The sequence below is a fragment of the Dryobates pubescens genome, chromosome 4, assembly GCF_014839835.1.
Source record: "Dryobates pubescens isolate bDryPub1 chromosome 4, bDryPub1.pri, whole genome shotgun sequence".
Lineage (NCBI taxonomy): Eukaryota > Metazoa > Chordata > Aves > Piciformes > Picidae > Dryobates > Dryobates pubescens.
The window spans coordinates 2,013,804-2,034,954 of record NC_071615.1 but is presented as its reverse complement, the minus strand read 5'-3'; the positions used below and the strand labels follow the sequence as shown (position 1 = coordinate 2,034,954).

Sequence of the window (21,151 nt, the reverse complement as noted above, 5' to 3'; positions counted from 1 at the left end):
GATGCACCCAGCCTCGGGGCAGGGGGGTGGTGCCCCATTCATTCTGCAGCCTTTGCTGGGTGACCTCATCTAGCCAGGACACCTCTTGCCCTCCTCTGCTCTGAAATGGCCATGGCCTGATCTGATGAGCATGTGGTCACATATTTGTGCCACCCCATGGAGACTTGATGGGGAAGGTGCTGGGTTTGAGGACTGATAAAGGCACTGCTGGGGGCCAGCTGGCACCTTGCCTCTCCTCCTTCCCAGCATCTTGAGATTTTTTGAGATGCGCACAGCCAAGCTGAGACTGAAAAAGCTGCTTGTGGTTCAAGAGCATCTCCTCAATGGAGGCGAGAGGAAGGCTATTCATTCCTCCCTTTCTTTCAGAGCTAGCAGAGCTTCCTTTGCCAGTGCAGGGGTTCTTCCTTCTCCCCCCTGCAAGGGACCGTTAAAAGCCAGGGCCAGCAGATATCTTGACACCCCGTCAATCCGAGCCTTTTCCAGCAGCAGTCTCTGAAGGCTGGCACTCTGCTGCACAGAAGAAAACAAGTGAGAAGAGGGGAGGAGGCGAGAGCAAGCCTTTGCAGCCGGCAATCGATAATTGTAGTGTCAGTCACTGCCTAGGAAGTTCCTGCATCCCCACTGTCGCTGGCGCGGGGAGGGAGAAGGGGGTGGCAAGAGCTCGTCTCTGCCCCACGTAGCATCGGGCACAGGGCAGGGAGCGATGGCAGGGGGCGAGAGCCCAGCCCCGACAGGAGCCTCCCGCTGCATTACTCACCACTTGATGTAGCTTGAACCTTTCAACTCCCTCCCCTTGGGGATGGAGCAGGCTGGGCAGAAGGTGTCGACAGAAAACGCTCTGCTTTCTTAGGTTTAAGGATGGGGTTTTTTTATCCCTTTCCTTCTTTTTTTTCCCTTCCCCACCCCTCTCTGTATGCATTTTGGGATCTAAGATCATCCAAAAAAATAGAAAAGAAATAAAAATACCCAAAAACCCCTCCAGAAACCCAGCCCAGCTCCCCCTCGTGAGTGTCTCCGTCTTAGCAAAAGCCGAGGTAAAAGATCAAGGAATGCTTCCTTTTGTGCAGCTTTCAAGACTAAAGATGTGCTGGTGAAAAGGGGAGGCTCAGAGAACCAGGCACACACAAGTGTTAAAGGAGAGGCTTCCCCTTTGTCTCCAAGGCAATCAGCCGGCGAAGGGATCCACAAATTAATTAAAAATTGCTCTGTCTTGATTGAGTTATTCCTGCTCGCATCCCACCTGCCTATTAAAAGGCTGGGAATGGCAGGAGGAAATTCCTATTTCTTTCCCAGACAGCTCAGACGTGCTATGGATCCTCTCCCTCGCCTTTTATCCCAGGAAGCAAAGGAAATAAGGGAAAGGAAGGGCTGGCGCTGCATCCAAAGAGGTCTTTCCTGGAGGATGTGTCCCTCTCCTGCGCTAACGGAGGCCGCGATGTTTGGGCGATCTGGAAGACAAGCGAAGAGCTTTGACGTGTCCTGCGTGGGCCACGTTGTGGCTGTAACTCCACGAAGCTGATGGAGATCCGTCAGAGGTTCATTTGGCCCAAGGTCTGGAACTTGCTCCGCAGGGAACGGGCTGGATCTCTGCCTTGGTGGAAACGAGAGGTATTCAGATGGGTTTGTTGTGGCTGCGCTATGCCCAAGTGGTAGAGCCGAGCGAAAATCCCAACTGGTTGTATCCCCTGTGCCAAAGCACCATAAATACGCTGTGATCTGTCAAGTTGGGCACGCTCTCCCACATTTACCACTGAGAACATTTTAAGGGGGTAGATTTATACGTAGAGGATGTGCAGAAGGCTCCCTGTGTGCTTTGCTGAGAGGCTTGAACTCCATCCCAGTGTGCTGACGTGGGGAAGCCTTTCTCCCCTCCCGTTTATGGGATTTCCACCCAAACCGAGCCTGCGCCAGGGCTGAGCGCAGCCCGAGCCCAAGCTCGGCTCCCTGTCACCAGCTCCTCTCGTGCCCATGCAGGGCTTGGGCTCCCTTCTGGTTTGGGGAAACGTTGTCAGGCAGTGCCTCTAAGCTGGATTCGGGGGGGTTGGTTTGCTGCTTTGCAGTCAGACCTTGCTTCCTCCGCTTTATTGTCATCTCCGCTCTTAGTCACCGCTCGATGCCTCACCAGGGGACACCGCTCCTGCTGCATTTATGGCAGCCACTAAAATCAGCACTCAGTGCTTGTGCTCTGATAAGGAGGGACACTGAGCATCAAGGAGGCTCTGCCCAGATCTGTTATGGTCCTCATGGGATGTGCAATGGGGCCGCAGGGCAGGTCAGTCACCAGATGGGTCCCCTGTGCTGGGGACCCCCTGCTGGCTGTGCTGGGCTCCCGTCGGGAGGGAGTACTGGAGCAGTGCTGGGAAGGAGCATCACCGGCCGCGTTCTCAGGTGGACATGGCCAGCACATAAATGAAAATGAGGTGCTCGATAAAATAGGAAAGAATCATTAAAACCGTTCAGGGTTGCTGGCTCGCAGAGGCGTCGGCACTCACTGATCCAGTGAGGCACGGCCACGTCCCCCCCCGCCCCCAGACACTGCGTCCTTCAGCTCGGCTGGCGCAGGGTTAACCCCCCCTCAACACCACCTCGTCCTGTAATAGCGTGTCCTTCAGCATGCCTGTCGCTGCATGATCTATAGAACAGGGCTGGCCTGTTCCTACCACTGCCTTTCAGCAGGCTGGCAACTGGATTCTCCGGAGGAGGCTCTAGTCCTATCACAGCGTGTCCTTCACCGTGACTGCTGCTGCGCGCCGGGCTCGGCAGCGCGGGGCTCTAATACCTTGTAATTCACTCTGACTGCTGTGGCAGGACCTGCACCGCGCTGCGCTGCCGCAGCCCTTTGCCTTTTGCATCTGCTCGCCGGCTTTCAGAGCAAGGGCTGGGTGGGAGGAGACGTTGGGGGGGACGGACCTTGGAGGTGCCCCAGGGCTTGGAGCCCGCAGCCTGGCTCCCAGCAGGTGCGGGAAGGGTGCTGAACCACCCTGGGGCACAGTCCCATCCTGCCTCCTGGGTGGTTTGCAGGGTGAGCTGTCTATGGGGAGCATGCTGGAGGACAGATCCTGCCTGGGCAGGGAAGAAATCCCCATGTGAGTGTGCCAGGGTGAGAAATGGCCTCAGGGTGCAAGGAGAGCATCCTTCCTCTGGGTGGTTCTCGGGCTGCATGACAAACGTCCAAAGCCTAGCACACACAAAGGAGAAGGGGACGTTTGGCTGCTGAGTGTGTTTGTTCCAGGAGTTGATTTACTTTGAAGACTTAAAGCATTCTCTGATGCTTCTCTTCATTGCTTAACCCTGTTCCTTTGCCAGTTAAATAGGAACACAGCCACCGTCAACAAAACCCTTCCGGAGGCTCCTCCGGGAACATTTGCTCTGCCTTTCTCTTCCCGTTGGACATTGCTCCCTCTCCCACCAACCTGGTTTAGTTTCTCCATGGCAGAAGGTGGCTGTACCCGTGGGCTTTTGCTGCTGTGAGGGGCAAAGGTTTGCTTGCCAGGCAATGGAGATCACCAGTGCTCACTGCTCTGTTGAGCACCAGTGGGAGCTGTGGTGCTGTGGTTGTGCATGGCATAGGGTGCAGGCGACTGCAGCTCGGCCAGGAACTGGTGCTTTGTGGTGTTGGCTTTTCTTTGCAGAAGAGGCAATGAAAAGCAATTGTAGGAGGCTGGAGCCTGCAGGAAGAGTGAGGATGAAGGAGAATATCCTCAGAGGGCTTCCAGGCTGGGAGAAGGGCACGTTCGGTGGTGAGATGGTTGAGGGGGCAGGTGTTTGGAACTGTCGCTTCCCTGCTGCATGATGCTCAGCAGCAGGCACAAGTGTGGCATTGCTGGAGGAGCTGGCAGCTTGACGACAGGAGCTCTGGTTTTCCAAAAGACAGGTGCTGGCATCTCCCATTTTGCTTCTGTGCAACTTGGCAGCGATGCTGCTGCTCCAGCGTGGACTGAGGAAGGAGAAATTTGGCCCAGTGTCTTTTCTTCCTCCCACTTCCCCCAGCAGCCTGGGCTACATATCTGCAAACAGCTGTAAGAAGAGCAGAGATCATTAGCTGGAAGGATCAGATGAGATAGTTTCTTAAAAGGATTGTCTGATTTCTCTATTGATCAGCCTGATTTAAAAGAGGGAGTAGGGTCAGAGGGCATAAATTATCATTGAAGGAGGGGTGAAGGCCTCAAAGGCTGTGCTGCACTTAGCTGCAGTGCTGAGGAATGTGTCTCTCAGTAGGGATGTGAATAGCTGAGTGCTGTGGCTGCTGGCCAAGTTGGGTCTCCTCTACGCTGAACTGGGAACCGAGTCAAGGGAAGTGAATTTAAACTCGGTTAAAGAGCCTCTCTTCACCAAGCTGGTTGCTCACAGCCCTTGCCAGTATGGTAGAAGCGTCTGTTTGGGGTCATAAGGGAAAAGGGCTTCAGTGTGTGGCCCTGCATGAAGTTTGGGGTGCTGCAATGGGTCAGTGGAGCTGTGGGGTCCTGCTGGCTGTGAGCTAGTTCCCTCCCTGGGGAGACAATGCTCTTGCCCCACTGAGACCTGTGACCTCTCCCTGGCTTTCCCCAGGCTCCCTGGGTGGTCTCCAGTGAGATGTTGAACCACAGGAGGTTTCTGCCTCCCTGGCTATAAAATGAAGCTAATCTGCAACCTGAGGTTACTGCTTTCCCTGTTCTTGTGATCACTGCCTGGGGCTCCTGCATCTCCTCCTGCCGGAGTCATGGGACTCACAGCCTTCACTGCGGCCCCCTTGACCCTCTGGCTTATGGGAAGGGGATCAGGAAAGCATCCAGAGAAAATAAGACACTGTTGCTGTTGGCTGCAGAGGGTCTGGTTTGGGGGAGAGATCATCCACACTGGCTTGTTGGGCAGCAGCATGGACCCTTGCAGTGCTCATGGGGCTGTTGAGCACAATGGCTGTTCACTCAGGGTGCAGCTCCTGTAGCACAGGGTGGCACAAGCGCTGGGCAGCAGCCTATTTGTATCTGTTGGGGTGTGGGCAGTGCCCATTTCCACACCAAATCTCACCGTTGCTGCCTTCTCACTCCTGGAGCTCCACTCCAGGCCCCACCACTTGAATGTGGCATCTCCTCAAGCTGAGCTTGGTGTGAGTCAGTTGATGCTTCTTGCTGGTTTGGTGCCCGGTGGAGGTTTTGACTGGAGCAGGAGGGAATCACAGCCCTGCAGGGTGCATGAGACCTAAGGCCAACCCTATGTGTCATGCTTCTCCTTTCCTCCTCCTCCTCCTTGTCCTCATCCTCATGATGGTTGAGCCTCCTGTGCCCAGGTCAGCATCCATCTATCTCTGCCTTCTGCTGGGGTTTGCATGTCTCACCTCTGGCTGTGCTGGACCATGGCGATCTGCAACAGGGTTGTGCTACCCCAACAAGGTGTGATTTGGAGCCAGGACAGGCTGGCTGGTGAGGAGAAGCTGCAGGAGCTGTTGTGGGATGTCAGAGCACCCTCCAATCAGGGTTTGTGCTCTTTCCAACCCTGATGGGGTTTGTCCCCCTTTCATTTCTGGCTGTGCTAAAATAAAGCAATGCCAGAAGTGTGGTTTCTAGGACATCACTGAGGCAAATACAAGCAGAACTATAGCCAGGGGTTGTGGACAGATTTGAGGTGCCCTGGTGAGCACTGGATTGGGACATCTGCCTGGAGCAGCACCGTGGGGGAGACAGATATAGCTGTGTCCCCAAGGTGGGCTGAGAGCATCTACTCGCCTTTGCCCAGTGTGTTGGCAGTGTCATTGGTGCAGCCGAGGCTGCTGCCTGCCCTGGTTTCTGCCCATCCTCTCGATCCTGCCCTCCCTTGCTCCCCGCCTCCACGCACAGGGGCTGGCAATGCTGGCAGCATGATGGTGGCATGCAGCGTGTGGCTTGGGGCTGGGAAGAGGTGAGCCAAGGCATTATCATGGCTCACCTCTGCCAGGTGGAGCGCAGGGGGCCAGGACTCCAGCCTAGGGCATGGCCTGGAACAGGCAGCATTGGGCAGAGGTCTCAGACCCAGCACAAGGACAAGCTGGGGTGGCAGGGGCTCACAGCAGCCCCACTCTCAGCAAGGAAGCCTCATCTCTTCCAGGCACCTGCGTGGTGCTGGCTGCCCAGTTGCAGGAGAGGGGTGCGGTTGTGGCCACTGGCGAGCGGTGCCTGGGCTGGCATTATCCTGGAAATGTCAGGCGAATGCCAGCCCCGCGCTGAGTGCCAGGACGCGGCGGGAGGCGGTGACTCGGCTTGCTGGCATTGGCTACCATTTTAGAGGAAATGTGGAGCAGTGGGTAATTATTTCTCTTTCTTAATTGAAATTTCAGCCTCAGTGGTTTGCGAGAGCAAGCGGGAGAAGGAGCACAGGCAAGCGTGACACGAACGTGGGGCTCACCAGGGGACAAGGGGGAGCGTGGGCACACCAAGTCCATGGGGTGGCAAAGCATCTCCTGGGGTCCAGCACCGCTGGGAAGGAATTCCCAGAGCCCTCAGGCCTGCTCCTGCTTATGAAATAAACCCAGCCCTGAAGAGGCAGGGATTTTATATTTTTTTTTCTTTTTTTTCCCCAGGGGGGTGGGGGGAGGAGAGAAGGGAAGGAAGGGCAGGGGGAGAAGGAGGGGAAGCTGCTTTTATTGTTTCTTGATTCCTCTATTTCTGTTTTGCTTGGGATGGAGGGCCAATTAAATGAAATTAGGCGCTGCAGTCTGGCACCCCGCGTGGGCGCGGAGCAATCAGGTGTAACGCAGCATGGCTGATGAGAGCCAATCAAGATGTATAAATGAGGTGTTGACATTCAAACAGCGGGCACCCGCGCCGCCCAGCCGCTGCCAGGCTGGCAGGCCCCTGCCACCGCTTCCAGCACGGGGTTGTGACAGGCGACAGAAGGGATGGTGCCCGACAGGGCCGTCGGGCTCCGCTCGGGCTCCGGAGTGTTTTGCGTCAAGCGTGACACTGGGGACGTGCCAAGCTGATCATGCTGGGAGGGAGCGGGCATTAAAAGGGTGGGTGGTGGGCATCCCCGCCAGGGTCTGTTCGTTGGCATGCCCAGAGCTAATGCATGAGTGCAGCCTGTGGTCAAGGAGGTGCAGCAGTCACCAAGCTGCTGCAGGGTGGAGAGCAAAGCGAACTGCTGTTGTTTTAGGGAAACTGAGGCACAGGGCAAGTTGGTGGAGAAGGGCTTAGAGTCAGAATTGTTTTGGTTGGAAGAGACATTTAAGAGACTGTCAAGCCCAGCTGTTAACCCAGCACCGCCAGGTCACCGCTAAACTGTGTCACCAAGCACCGCATCTACGCAGCCTTGAAACCCCTCCAAGGATGTGGACTCCACCACTGCCCTGGGCTTGACAACCCTCAAGGGTTGTTACTCATGTGCAACCTAATCCTCTCCTGGTGCAACTTGAAGCCATTTCCTCTTATCCTATCACTTGTTACTGGGGAGAAGAGGCTGACCTCCATGTGGCTCCAATCTTCCTTTCAGGGAGTTGTAGAGAGCAAGAAGGTCTCTCCTGAGCCTCCTTTTCTCCAGGCTAAACAACCGTAGCTCCCTCAGGTGCTCCTCAGACCACCTGTGGTCTAGACCCTTCACCACTTACGTTGCCCTTCTCTGGACTTAACTCCAGCACCTCAATGTCCTTCTTGTAGTGAGGGACCCAAAAGTGAACTCCATATTCAAGCTGTGGCAGATGTGACCCTCCAGGTGGTATATTTCCATTACCACTGGCAGTTTTGCCTCTTCAGTTACCTGGGGACTAATGGCAGTGGGACACATCTGTTCCTATGTGGAGATCAGGGACAGTGGATGGGGACCTCACTGTGACCACCGTTCTGGCACGTGCAGGGCCTGTGTGGCTTGCTTGCTGTGGCACCCTTGCTGTGGCTACCACCTCAGGATGCTGTCCCCTCACAGGGAGCTGGGGGCCGATGCCATAGCAGCACCACACAGATCAGAGGAGCTCAGAGGAGAAAGCAGCTCAGTGCTGAACAACCTCCTCAGCATTTCCTGTCTCACGATGGAGAAATCGCATGTGGTGAGGAGGCTCCAAAAATAGGCTCGGCAAACTTTTAACCACATTTGCAGATGCTAAAGGTAAAGCCAGAGCAACGCCGGAGGGGAAGACATCCCCGGGCAGCCTTGCCTCCCTGGCGTTAACGCTCAGCGCTGCCGGGCCCGCTTCCGAGCTGGCACCGCTACAGGAGAGCCGCATCGTGGGGCAGCAACCCTGAGACGGGCAGCGCGGCCGGGGCACCGTCTCAGGCCGTCGCTCTCCTCCGTGTCCGCATTAAGTGTGCCGGGAGGACATTAGGAGCAGGAGCACGTCGCGGCAGGCTCTGTCTAACAGCGCTGCCGCCTGACCCTGATTTGTAGCGGGGCTGAGCAGGGAGGTTTGCCGGAGCGTTAGGGCTCTTCCTGTGGTAATCGCCGGCCGGGCGGCACACGCACGGCGCTGCCGGCGGCACCGGGGGGCCGCGGCGGATGGGTTGGAGAGGAGAAGCTGTCGCAGCTGGGTCGCGGCGCGTTTGCTGGTGAGGGGAGTGAAGGGGCACGCAGGGACGCCTGGTCCTGTGGCACAAGCGGTGTTGCCACAGGGGTTACTTCTCGCAGTGGCAGCGGTGCTGGTGAGGAGGAGGGTGAGGAGCCCGCTGGGTGCCACCTGTGCCCCAGCAGCTCTGTGTCCGGTGGCTTGTCCCACATGCTGCAGGGAGTGCTGCTGACCCCTCGCTGCCTGACCCTATGTCACATCACCAGGGCTAGAGTAATTTGGGGGCAGTGGCTCCCTAATGTAGCCAAGGGACATTGTTTCACCTCTCCAGTCTACCAGGATAAGGATGACAAACTGTCAGAGAGTGCCAGTCCCAGTGGCCCTGGTGGTATCTGGATGCAGACAGATGTGTCCCACTGCTCTTCATCCCAAGGGACTTGCAGAGGCAAAACTGACCCTGGCAATGGAAATGCAAAACCTGGAGGGTCGAGCCAGGCCCTTGTTTGTAGAGGGCTGGTGGGGGGCATTGTGGCCATGAAAGCTGGGAGAGGCAGCACTGCCTGTGGGCATCACTCCATGGTGCTAGGGTCCGCTCTGCCAGTGCCAGACCCACAAGCCCAGGTGGAAGACAGCAAGAAGCCTTTAACCTTGCACACCTGGGAAGGCTGATTTGGGCAATTGGAAAGATGAACCAGAGAGAGGGAACAATTAAAGGGAAGAAACGGAGATTCCTCTCATTTAAGTTAGCTGCCTGATGCCAGCAGCTGGCAGACCCTGGGCATCTCTCGCAGGCAGCTCTATGTGGTGCATGGGAAGGCAGCAAAGGTTTGCTCTTCAGGAGAGGCTCCCTGGGAGGTTTCAAATAGTTGCTGTTTGTGCAATGGTTAGGGAGAATCCATTGCTTACTCCCCACCATTGCCTGGCTTCACCTCTCCTTCTGCCTGTAACTGCTGTATTCTCATGGCTGAGTTTGGGGTGATGGATCTTCATCAACCTTTCCCTGAGACCTCAAAGGGGAAACACTGCCCTCAGAGCTTTGTTTTGGGTGAAAAGCAAACCCAAACCTCCGACAGGCACAAGCTGTGTGATGCCTTGAGGCTGGATGGCCAGGGAGCAACACTGGTCCCCAAGAGTCTCTGTGGGTGAGCGCTGGCCACGTCAGGATCAGTGTTTTGGCAAAAGGCATCACCTTGCCAGTAGGAATAATAACCAGGAGGGGGAGGGGGCCGGGGCAGGCAGACAAGCAAATCCGTTTTATCAGACGCCGCATATTTTATGAAAGCACATTTCAGCTCTTCAGCCTTGGAAAGCTTTTCATACCCTTTAATTTTCTAATAAAAAGGAATTACGTTTGCTGAAAAGCCAGTAACAAGATTCACTGTCATTGTCTTTTGTACAGACCATAATTCCTGGCATGGGCTCCTGCCTGCAGCCCCGTTGTGTGGTCCTAGGTGTGGGTCTGGCACGCTGGCAGTGGGGCACAGGGTTGCTTTGTTGATGGGAGCTTGCATCAGGTGCCCAGTGGTGACAGGGGGTGAAGGCAAGTGCCACATCCAACTGCCACCACACTGATGTCTTTTGGTGCCATGAACCATATGTGGCATCTGGTTTGGAGGTTCAGAAAGGTGATTCCTACTGGCTGTGAGTGCTAGCGAGCAGTGCCAGGGTGCTCCAGTATAGCCACACTTGCAGAGCCATTCTGCAGGCCCTCCTAGACTGGGAAGGCATTTTGTGACCCCATCCCATAGGATGGAGATTTTGGAGGTGTGAAGGATGTGGCACAGAGGGCAGCTATGCTTGCCACATCCTATGCAGCAGAAGGATCTGGATCAGACCCTGTTTCTGTGCCTCTCCCTGTGTCACCCTACCCAGCTGGTGGAGGGGCCCATTCCCAACAGCCTGTCAGCTCCTGGTCCTCTCACTGTCCCACCTATCACATTGCCCCTTGCAGGGGTTTAGTGCAGTGGGAAATTGGCTGTATCCTGGCTGGGAATCAGCATGGCAGAACTTCATCACCTGCTGCTTGCATCAGATGGGGTGAGCATGGAGCAGGGACCTTGTGTCAGCCAGATGAGAACTGCTGGCACCTCTCAAGGGTCCTGATGCACCAGAGCTGCTGCTCCTCTCTCCACTCTGCTGGTGGCCCTGTTGGGATATCCCTCCCAGGCAGTGGTTTGCTGTGGCTGATGCAAGGGGACCATCCAGGTCCTGTCCTCCATGGGGAAAGTTGTCCCCAAAACCTCAAGGATTTAGTGGCCCCCAAAACCTCAGGAATTCACAGGGTGGCAGAGTGGGGCAAGCACTGGCACAGACTGACTTCCCAACAGCTTCCCCATGGTGAGGGATGTGCTACTAGCATGGCAGGTGGGATGGCTCTTGAACCAAAGCCCAGGGAATTTAATCGCCTTGTAATCATGAGCTCAAGAGCAGTGTGGTTAGGCTGGTGGCTGGAAGACAGCTTTTCCAGTCTCTGATGTGGATGGGGCAGGTCATGGTTAAACTCATGCTGGAGCAACTGGGTGTCTTTGCTGGTGGCTGGAGACAGTGAGCCATCATCTTTTGTCTCCGTGCCAGCACTGTGGACCTGGCTGTAGAGGAGGTTCAGCTGGGCAGCTGGCGCTTCCTCATCACTCCCCAGCCTCCCAGGCATCCCTCCTGCAGGGTGCAGGATCCAGCATGCAAACAGCCTCCATGACACTTGACAAACCAGCAAATCCTTGAGGTCTCACCAACTGCAGCCCATGCTGGTGGACAAAGCATGCCAGGGTGCCAGCTGTGTCACAGTGAGCAGCCTGGCACTGAGAGCCGTCATCTCCTCTCGGCTCCCCTCTAGGCCCCAGCACATCCTAGCACTGCTTGAAGCATCAGGAGCCCATTGAGGTCTCACTTGCTCCCTGCTTTCCTCTGGGGATACATCTCTCTGAGCCTCAGCTCTGCCTTTGCCGCTCGGGCTCCCGGTCGGCTGCCACGTGGCGTCGGAGCCACGATGCCGCAGCTGCAGGCGCTCCTGGTCTCCCTCCGAGTTGCTCATTTGAAGTTTTTAGCTCACAGGCTGTTTTCTTGCAGGGGGGGATGCAAAACCGGCACACAAACACCAATAAATATCCTCCCCATCCTTCCCTCCACTCCAAACCTCGTTTTCATGCTCCCTTCCCAGCTGGTTTTGGGGGGGAAAGGGCTTTTCAAAGCTTTCCGTAAACGTGTGTAACAATAGGAAGCTCGTTGCCTTTTAGCCTGCGGCCGGCACAGTTTTAAATGAGGTCCCAGGTAGTCATGGTTACCTCTCCTCTTCAGTAAGAGATGACTTTTATTTCCTGCCTTTTGTATTTGCACATCTCAGATATACATTCTCCTAAACCGTAATTGGTATTCACGGATAGCCGGGGACGCAGGAACGAGCTGCCGCAAGAGGGGAAGAGCCAGATGGACGCAGGGGGTGTCAAGGTCTCCAAGCCCCCAAACATCAGGAAATCTTAATTTCAAGTCATTTTTCCTCCCCTGGCAAGGGCGGGGAAGCAGACCTGCCTCTCTGCAGCCTCAGGGCTTGTCCTGGTCCCACCTCCCTCGCAGCGTCCTGCTTTAGCCCGAGCGCTGCCCTGGGATTGGGGATTCACCCTGCCTGGCAGCAGCAATCCCGCAAGCCTCCTCTAGCAGAAGGGCTCCCTGGCATTCCCCCGTCCCCTCCCAAGCATCCTTTGATCACACCAAGCTGCGACGGCGGCAGAGAGGCTGTTCTGAGCACCCCCCAGCCCCGAGCAGAATCCTGCCCCTCATAGGCATTTTGGGGACCAAGCCTGCACCTTTGGATTTTGGGAGTCGAGGGTGGGAAGCGGAGTGAGGCGGCCATACGAGCACGGGCAGGGGAGCAGGCGCGGGAGGGAGAAGCGCTCGGCAGTGATTGATGAAAGATCATAGCCTCATTCCACAGGATCATTGCTCAGAGTGTGGGCAAAGCTGCGTGTCCCAGGGGGACCATCGCCAGGATGCGTGCGAGCCTGTCTTTCAGGGCAGAGGGGATGGAAAGCCACACATTTTATGCCTCTTTTTCTTCCCCCCCCCCTCCGCTTCTCTCTCTCTCTCTTTCCCTAAAGCACCAGGAAAACAAAAAACCCAAGCTGTCTAATCAGAGACGAGCAGATTCCACCCACTTCCTTGGAAAAAAAAAAAAAAAACAAAAAACCCACAACAAAACCAAGAACAACAACAACAAAAAAAACCCTTGCTTTTTTTTTTTTTTGCTAGGAAATCATCTAGCTGCATTTTACAGCAAGCAGAGTGCCCCAGCGGTAGCTGGTGCCTTTCTGGCAGGATGATAACCAGTGCTGAACAATTACTGTGCTGGAGCAGGAGCAGCAGACATATTGGCTTTTCTCAGCCAGCAGGAAGGAATTTGCAAAACTAAGCAGGCAAGGGGAGCAGCTCAGATCTGCGGCGCTGGGCGCGCGGTGCCGGGGACTCGCGGCTCGCCAGATTTGCTGCTCGCAGCATATCAGGGACTTGCACACCGCATGCACCTGGGCTCCTATTTACATTGGGTTTGCTTCTTCTTGTTTTCTGGGTTGGTTTTTAATTCTTTTTTTTTTTTTTTTTTTAGTTATTATTCTGTATTTTTTTGTTTAGCCAGGGAAGAGCCTGGATTTCCTGCCTGGAAAATGCCTTTGGTTGTTGCCAGCTCCCTCCCGCAACCCACCCCCCGCCCCGCAGATGCTCGGCCCCCCAGGTGTGCGCTGAGGCTGGTGGGGAGGAGTTATCTGCTTCTTTTCTTTTCCCTCCCTTTACTGAGAAAGATGTGTTCTTGTCAAGGAGGTTGTCCATAAAAAATAACAGTGCTGGGAAGAAAGACACCCAGCTCCGTGACATTTACCTCGGTGGGGCCACGATTGATGTGCAGCACCCAGGAGCCTGCCCTGTGCTAGCTCAGCTGCCCCCAGCATCTGCTGGAGGAGCAGGGTCGGTCCCAGGGTTCCCTGGGGAAGCCCTCTTGGGGCACAGCCCCAAATCAGCACTCAGGGTAATGCTCCTTTGCTCGGTTTTAACTCCAGGAGGGGGATTTAATGGGATTGTTGGAGCGACTCCCATACCACTAAGGTCTTTTGGTTCTTCCCTGGAGCAAAACTCCACCAGATTTAGGTTTGTTCAACCTTGAGAAAAGAATGCTTAGGGAAGACCTTATCACTGTGTTCCAGGATTTAAAGGGTGGCTACAAAGAAGAGGGAGACTCTCCCTTTTTACCAGGAGTCACATGGAAAAGATGAGGGTAATGGGTACAAGTGACTCCTGGGGAGATTCCAATTAGACACAAGAGGAAAATTTTTCACAGGGACAATCAGCCATTGGAATAATTTCCCCAGGGACATCTTGGAAACCTCAACATTTAAGATTGAGCTGCATGGATTGCTGGGCCATCTTATCTAGACTGTGCTTTTCCCAAGAAAGGTTGGACCAGATGATCCTTGAGGTCCCTTCCAACCTGGGATTCTGTCATTCTATGATTGCAGGTTCCACATCTCTCATTTTCAGCAAAGAAATGGCTTCTCTACAGCCTTGTGGAGTTGGGAGTCAGGGTCTGGCCCCATGAATAGATCCACTCACAGCAATCCCTTTCCCATGTGGAGCTGGGGAAGGACTGTTTAGAAGGGCTTGTCGTGATAGGATGAGGGCCAATGGTTTTAAACTAGGGAAGGGCAGATTTAGGTTAGACATAAGGAGGAAGTTCTTTACACTGAGGGTGGTGAAATAACGGAACAGGTTGCCCAGAGGGGTGGTGGAGGCCCCATCCCTGGAGACATTCAAGGTCAAACTTGATGGGGCCCTGAGCAACCTGATCTAGTTGGAGATGCCCCTGCTCACTGCAGGGGGGTTGGACAAGACAACCGTCAAGGGCCCCTTCCAACCCAATGCATTCTGTAGTTTCCAAACAGGATGCTCTGCTCCAGAAGAGAGACAGGGCCAGACTGGCACCCTGTGCCCATCACGGCTGGTGCCTGGCAAGGACAGCAGGGCAGAGCCTGGCCCAGGATGCAAACTGCACATGGGTTGCAATGGCAGCTGATGGAGACTCCAGTATATTAGCAGCATTAATTAAGTTACAAAAATTATGCATGTTATCAGTTATGAGATGACCTTTCATAAACTCAGTTATTAAAGCAATAAAGCATGACCTGCTGGTCCCAACCAGTTTAATGGCTGGCTAAGAGTGCGGTTTTTCACATAATACTTTTAGCAGGTCATTAGCTGAGCAATAAGACAACATAGAGAGCCAAAGTGATGCGTGCAAATGGCAGGGAAGCAGACACATCACTCCATGAGGGGACATGGAGCTGAGGGTCACCCATCCTCCCACGCTGCTCGAATGGGTCTGCGTGGGCGCCGGTGGTGGCTGCGGTGGGTGATGGTGGTGCGGTGGCTACCAGGTCTGCTCCCAGCCCGGTTATGCCATGCTGAAATCCTTGAGTCGTGGGGAAAACCCAGCCCTGGGTGCTGTGGGGCAGGTTTGGGGCTGTTGCTGGTCCCTCTGCAACCCCAAGCCCATGCTGCAAAAGGGAAATAGGATATTGGAACACGGTCCAGGATGGGAGACCCTGACCTTCCATGGGGCTAGGGAAGGGATAGAGGGGCCTGGGTTACTTGCACCTGGACAGGCTCTTTGTACCAATGGGTGCTGGTCTTGGCATATGGATGGTGTTGGTCTTGCTGTGCAGATGGTGCTGATCTCTGTGTGCAGATGGTGCTGGTCTCAGCATATGGATGGTGCTGGTCTCAGTGTACAAATGGTGCTGGTCTTGGTGTACAGACAGAGCTGGTCTTGGCATACAAATGGTGCTGGTCTCGGTGTACAAATGGTGCTGGTCTTGGTGTACAGGCAGAGCTGGTCTTGGCATATAAATGGTGCTGGTCTGGGCATACAGATGATGCTGGGTTTGGCATATGGATAATGTTGGTCCCTCCAGGCTGAAATTCCAGTTTAGGAGTGTCCAGGTTGGTCCCTACGTCCCTACCATGCCCACAACAGCATCCATGGGGACATGCCACATGTCCAGAACCAGCCAGAAGAAGCCACCGAGCTCTGGCTGCCAGGTCCTGTTCCTTCCATACGCTGCTGCCGTTGCTGAGCACATCCCAGCCGGGTGCCAATGCCCTCTCCTGCCCGTGGCCATGCCATGGTACCCGGCCATGCCCAGAGCCATGCCACGTCACTGGCACCCCCAGGACCCCCAAAGCGCCTTTCCCTGTCCCTGCCAGCCGTTTCCAAGCACTGACCCTCTCCATAAACAAAGGAGAGGGAGAGGGAGGGTGGCTGGCATGTTAATATAGTCTCCCCCCCTCTTTTCCTCCCTTCATCCCTCTGGGAAAGGCCTTTGCAGATATAAGCAAACCTTGATTAAAAGCTGCCTGACAGGCAACGGCAGCAGCAAGCAGCAGGCAAGGAAGCTCTCCAAGTCCAAAGGGAGCTGCTTCTGCTGCTGCCGCTGCTGCCTCCATTCTCAGATGTCCCTGATCCTTTAATCAATCACAGCCGCGGAAGAGAAGAGCAAACACCCGTGCTGGGGCAGAGGTATGTGCATGCATTCGTTCCAGCCGCAGCACAGCCAGCAGGGTGGCCGCACGGAGCCATCCCTGAGCCCGGAGATGCTCTTTCATCTCCCGGAGGCAGCAAAGGGCTGTGTCATTACTGGTCCCTCTCATGTCCCCGCGGGACCTGCTATGGAGGATGGTACCCGCGGGGTGCAGGCAGCAGGATAGGTGAAGGCAGCAGGATGGGTACAGGGACCCTCTTGCTCCTGTCTCTACCCTGTTTTACTCCAGTGCAAAATGCGTCCCTGGAGGGGAGGATGCTCCAGCTCCCTTCCCATGGGCTGTGCTGCACCAGCGTTCCCATGCCTGGGCAGCAGTGAGTGGGCAAGATGGGTGTTTGCAGATGGGTACCCCGCTGGGGAGCTGCTGCAGTGGGGATGGCTGTGGGGTACCAGCCTGAGCGTTGCCTCTAACACAGGATTGGCCACAACACAGCCAGCCTTCGACGGCAAAGCCTGGCAGGGCACGTGGTGCCGCACCCGCAGCTTGGCGGCCCTGGGGGACACAACTCCGACCTGGGCTCGGTCGGGTAGGCAAGGGGTCCACTCCAGCCCCAAATCACCCTGGGATGATGTGTCCCCAAACCCTGCGTGTCACCGCGGGGCTTGCTTCCCGGCGGGGCTGGAGGTGGGGGGCGGAGGAAGGGAAAACCCGCGGCGTTCTAATAAACCCCAGCAAAAATCCCCTCCTTCCAGCTTGCGGGTGGCAGCGGGGGGCTCTGCCCGCGCCCAAGCCGGCAGGAGCAGGCAGGGACTGCGATTTCCTCGCTTATGTGTTTTTTGCCGTTGCTTATTTTTAGCGCCGCGTCTTAATACATTGTGACAGTGCCCTGGGACGTAGCGAGCCTCCGGTCGTATGGGAAGGTGTCTGGGGCAGAGCCGCTTGACGCCGCCGCCGAGTCTCAGCCAATCGCCGGCATGAGGCTGGCTAACGAGGCACCCGCCGCTACCGGGGCTCCCCCGGGTGGGGGGGGGGGAATGGGGAGGGTGAGTGGCAGGGTTGAGCCCGTGCTTTGAATTGGCCCAGGCTCTGCAGGGAGGAACTTGCTCTTTGGGGGAGTTCTTAGGGTTTAAAGCCCTTTAAATGGCTGTGGGTAAGGGGGGTTCTGGCAGTGGTGAACCAGTGGTTGGGTGAGGGAACACTGGAACAGGCTGCCCAGGGGGGTTGTGGAGTCTCCCTCTCTGGAGATATTCGAGACCCACCTGGATGAGTTCCTGTGTGACCTGGTATAGGTGATCCTGCTCTGGCAGGGGGGTTGGACCTGGTTGATTCTGTGGTTCTGTGTTGATTAGTTAGGGTTAGGTGATCGGTTGGACTTGATGATCTTGGAGGTCTCTTCCAAGCTGGTTGATTCTGTGATCTCTCGAGGTCCCTGCCAGCCCCTGACATTCTGTCACTCTGTCATTCTGTGACTCATGGTCGTGGCTGAGCTGTGCTGGGTGGGAGGGGTGATGGTGTTGGGGCTATGGCATCTCAGAGGAGAACGGCTGCCTGCGTGGTTAGGGACATCCAGCCAGGTTGGTGTTTGGACTTCAGGGGTACTGGGGGAATGCTGGAACCATGCTGACCTCAATTTCCCTTCTTAGAGCCGCTTTTTGGGGAGGGTTGAATGGTTTCCATGCCAAGATGTGCCATGTGCTTGCATGTTCAGTCCTCCCAGCAGTTTTTATCGCAGAGAGGCAGCCAGCAGAGTCGAAGGGACATCAAGATCTTGCTGGGGCCTGGGTGGGAGCCCACCAAGCTGGAGGTCACCAGCACTGGCTCAGCTGCAGGTGCAAATCCAGTGAGGACATGGTGGCCAGGGGAGAGCTGGGAGCGTCATGGTGCTGCCTGCCCCAAGCCCAGTTGTAACAGATCTTTGTGGAATCATCTCCTCACCATGGCGAGCTGCCCCACGCCCCAAAGATGCTTCACAAAGGAACTCTACCAGGCTGCCAGTGTGGGGCAATGCTCAAGTCCTGACTGAGATATCATGGGGCAGCTCAAAACAGAACCTTCAGGAATCCCCAATCCAAGGGGGAGTGGGGGGCTCTGGAGGGTGCCAGCAGTGGGGGTTGTGCCCCAGCCACCTGCTGGGATCCAGCAGCCCCAGGGTTTTGACAGGAGCCACAAAGTTCTTTAGGACTGGGATATCTTTGGTTGGTGGAGGCTCCAGCATCCCGGGTCTATCCTCCATGTCCTCCAGATAGCATCAGGGTGCAGCTCCTGCCCTCTGCACCACAGCACCCCTCTTGATTTGGGGGAGCAGAAGGGAAACCCCCCTCTCATCCATCCTCCCACTCACCTCAATTTTATCAAGATGTTGCTATGTGCCCAGCACTGTTGCGGGGCTCCCCACTTTGTGCCTGACCCAGAGCTCTAACTGAGCTGGAATTAAATCCTCCAGATCACACACACCTGAGGAGTTGGGATACTTCACACACACGTTTCTGATGCTCCAAAGATGCTGGAAGCTGGAAGAAGGTGTTGGAGCTGAAGCCATCTGGAGCACTGGGCAGCTTTAGAACCCATCAGAGAACACTGAAGGACATCAAAGGACATTGAGAGACTCCAAGGGATGCCAGAGGACATTGAGGGATACTGAAGGACACTGAGGGACACTGAAGGACACCAAGGGATGGCAAGGTCCCTCATGCAGTGCCAGTGCCCCTTCTGCTGCTTTCCAAACGCAAGGAACGCTCAGAGCATGGCAGCACCAGCTCCGCCAGCTCCAGCCAGGGCATGCCAGCACGCCAGGGCATCGGCTCCTCTCCGCACAAAGCCGGTGGCAGCTCAGCAGGGAAATGAGACCCTTGGTGGTTTTGGCAGCGTGCTGCTAATCAGCACGACCCAGCACGCACCGCCGAGGGCTCGCTGCTATTTCAGGAGCCTACTTGAAATCCACCTGCAAGAGGGTAGAGGAGCGCCAGCAAGTAAATAACCCAGCAGCCCGCCGGAACGAGAGCCCCGGCGGGGGCAGCACGAGCAGAGAGGCAGCGCTTTGAGGAAGAACAGAGGAGAGCAGTGAAGTGCAATCTGGCAGCTGAGGGGCTCACTCCTGATCGTGCCCCAGTTTTCCACAGGGATGCTTGCTGGGGAGATCCCATCCCAGTGGTGGGGGTTTTGCCTGCGTCCATAGCATGGGGAGGGGGATGGATAGAGCCCCCCACACCCGCATCCCTGCTCGATGTGTTTACCACGTGCTGCTGTTCAGCTTCTGCCTTCCCTCCCTCACCTCTCTCTCCCCTTTCCTTTCCTGAAACATTATAAATCAAACAGCTTAAAATGTAAAGCATCAAAAATTCTAAAACCTTCATCTATTATTAACTCTGACAGTAAATTCCACCTCTGAATGTTTCACATAGCAACTGTTACCAGGACTCAGCATCCGAAGCTGGTGTTCCAGCAGCTTTCCATCACACTGCCGCCACTCCAGTGATGCTGAGACTGTCCCAGTGAGACATGCTGCCACTTCTGACACCTTTCCATGGCACTGGCATGACAGCAGAGAAACCCAATTCAGATTTAGTGAGCGCAGCCCAGTCGGCTCCATACAGGAGCCTGGCACCTGCGTGTTGGCGTGCAGGTCCATCACTACCTCCGTGACCAGCATCTCACCCCCTAAACTTCATTGCTTTCACCATCATGTCATGGAGCACCATAAATAATCACAGAATCATGGGATTGTTTGGGTTGGACAAGACCTCCAAGGTCCTTGAGTCTATAACACTACCATGGCCATTAAACCGTGCCCTGGTCTGCCATGTCCACACATTTCTTGAACACCTAGTGGGAGGTGTCCATGCCCATGGCAAGGTGTTGGAGTTAGATGATCTTTAAGGTCCCTTCCAACCTGAACCATTCTATGAATCTATGAATCTTCAAGGATGGTGATTCCAACACTTCTCTGGGCAACCTATTGGAATGCCTGACAATGGGAATGAGGATGGGAATGGGGTAGTTAAATAAGCAGGTAGAGAGATGCTTCGCAGGGGGTGGTCTTTGCTTTTTTACTGCTGCTTTGCCCCAGTGCTGGCTGTGGTTGTGCCTCCTGGGTGGTATCCTCTGGCCTGGCATGGGCAGTGGATCTCACTGCCCTGATCATCAAGGTTAAGCTGAGCTCACAGTGAGCTTGTGGTGTGCTGGGGTACCTGCAGGAACCAGGAGCTGGGCATTCACTGCTGGTGCTTGTTCACTTTCTCCATGTGGCTCTGCTCTGCATTGTGTTATGCATTGGGAGGCCAGGGTGACTCTGACTGCTCAGCTAGAGTCGGGCTGGGGTACTTTGGGTTGGATTTGGCTGTGTGGGAGCAGCAGAAGCCTGGGTGGAGTCAGGGAGCAGGGGACACTGAGCCTGATCCGGTGAGAGCCTGGTGCTGAGCCATGGCCAGCTTGAGGTCCAGAGAAAGGCAACAAAGCTGGTGAAAGGTCTTATGAGAAGCTGCTGAGGGAACTGAGGTTATTCAGCCTGGAGAAGGCTCAGGGAAGACCTTCTGGCTCTCTACAACTCTCTGAAAGGAGGTTGGACCCAGGCTGGTCTCTTCTGCCTGGTAGCAAGTGACAGGACAAGAGGAAACAGCCTCAAGTTGTGTGAGGGGAGGTTTAGGTTGGACATTAGAAGAAACTTCATCACTGAAAGGGTTCTCAAACACTGGAACAGGCTGCCCAGGGAGGTGGTTGAATCCCTATCCCTGGAGGTGTTTAAAAGACACAGAGATGTGGTGCTGAGGGACATGGCTTAGCAGCAGACTTGGCAGAGTCAGAGATTGGTTGGAGTTGATGATCTTAAAGGGCTTTTCCAACCAAGAAAATTCCATGATTCTCTGACGACAGCAAGGTTCACATCTACATTCCCAAGCAGCCAAAACCACCCAACCCCACATCTCAACATGAAGACCCTCACTTCACCATCACCCCAGCTGTGCCATCTTCTCTCAGTTCCCAGTGGCTGCCCATGTGCCACCAGGATGTCTGCCATGCCGCATGCCGTGCCACGCTCTGTGTGTCATGCCGTGCTGTGCCACGCAGCAGTGGCTGCTCCACCACTTCTGCAGGGACAGGCAGCAATTTTCCTGCTCTGAAGAAGCTTGTGAAGGTTTGAGTGAATCTGGGAAGCAAATCTAATTGGCAACCTGGTAATTCCTCGGGGGGACA

The 21,151-nt window shown here is 55.4% G+C and overlaps 1 protein-coding gene across 3 annotated transcripts in view; it reads left to right on the top strand.

Moving 5' to 3' along the window:
• RAI1 (retinoic acid induced 1) overlaps window positions 1-21,151 on the top strand; it is an 82,271-nt gene that overhangs the window by 42,176 nt on the left and 18,944 nt on the right. Inside the window, exon 1 of one of the 3 annotated variants that reach the window (XM_054180286.1) lies at window positions 1,496-1,608. The exons of the other annotated variants lie outside the window; for them this stretch is intronic. The gene's annotated coding sequence lies outside the window, so the exon portion shown is untranslated. Of the gene's footprint in view, window positions 1-1,495; window positions 1,609-21,151 lie in introns of those variants that run through there. 3 annotated transcript variants of the gene reach the window in all.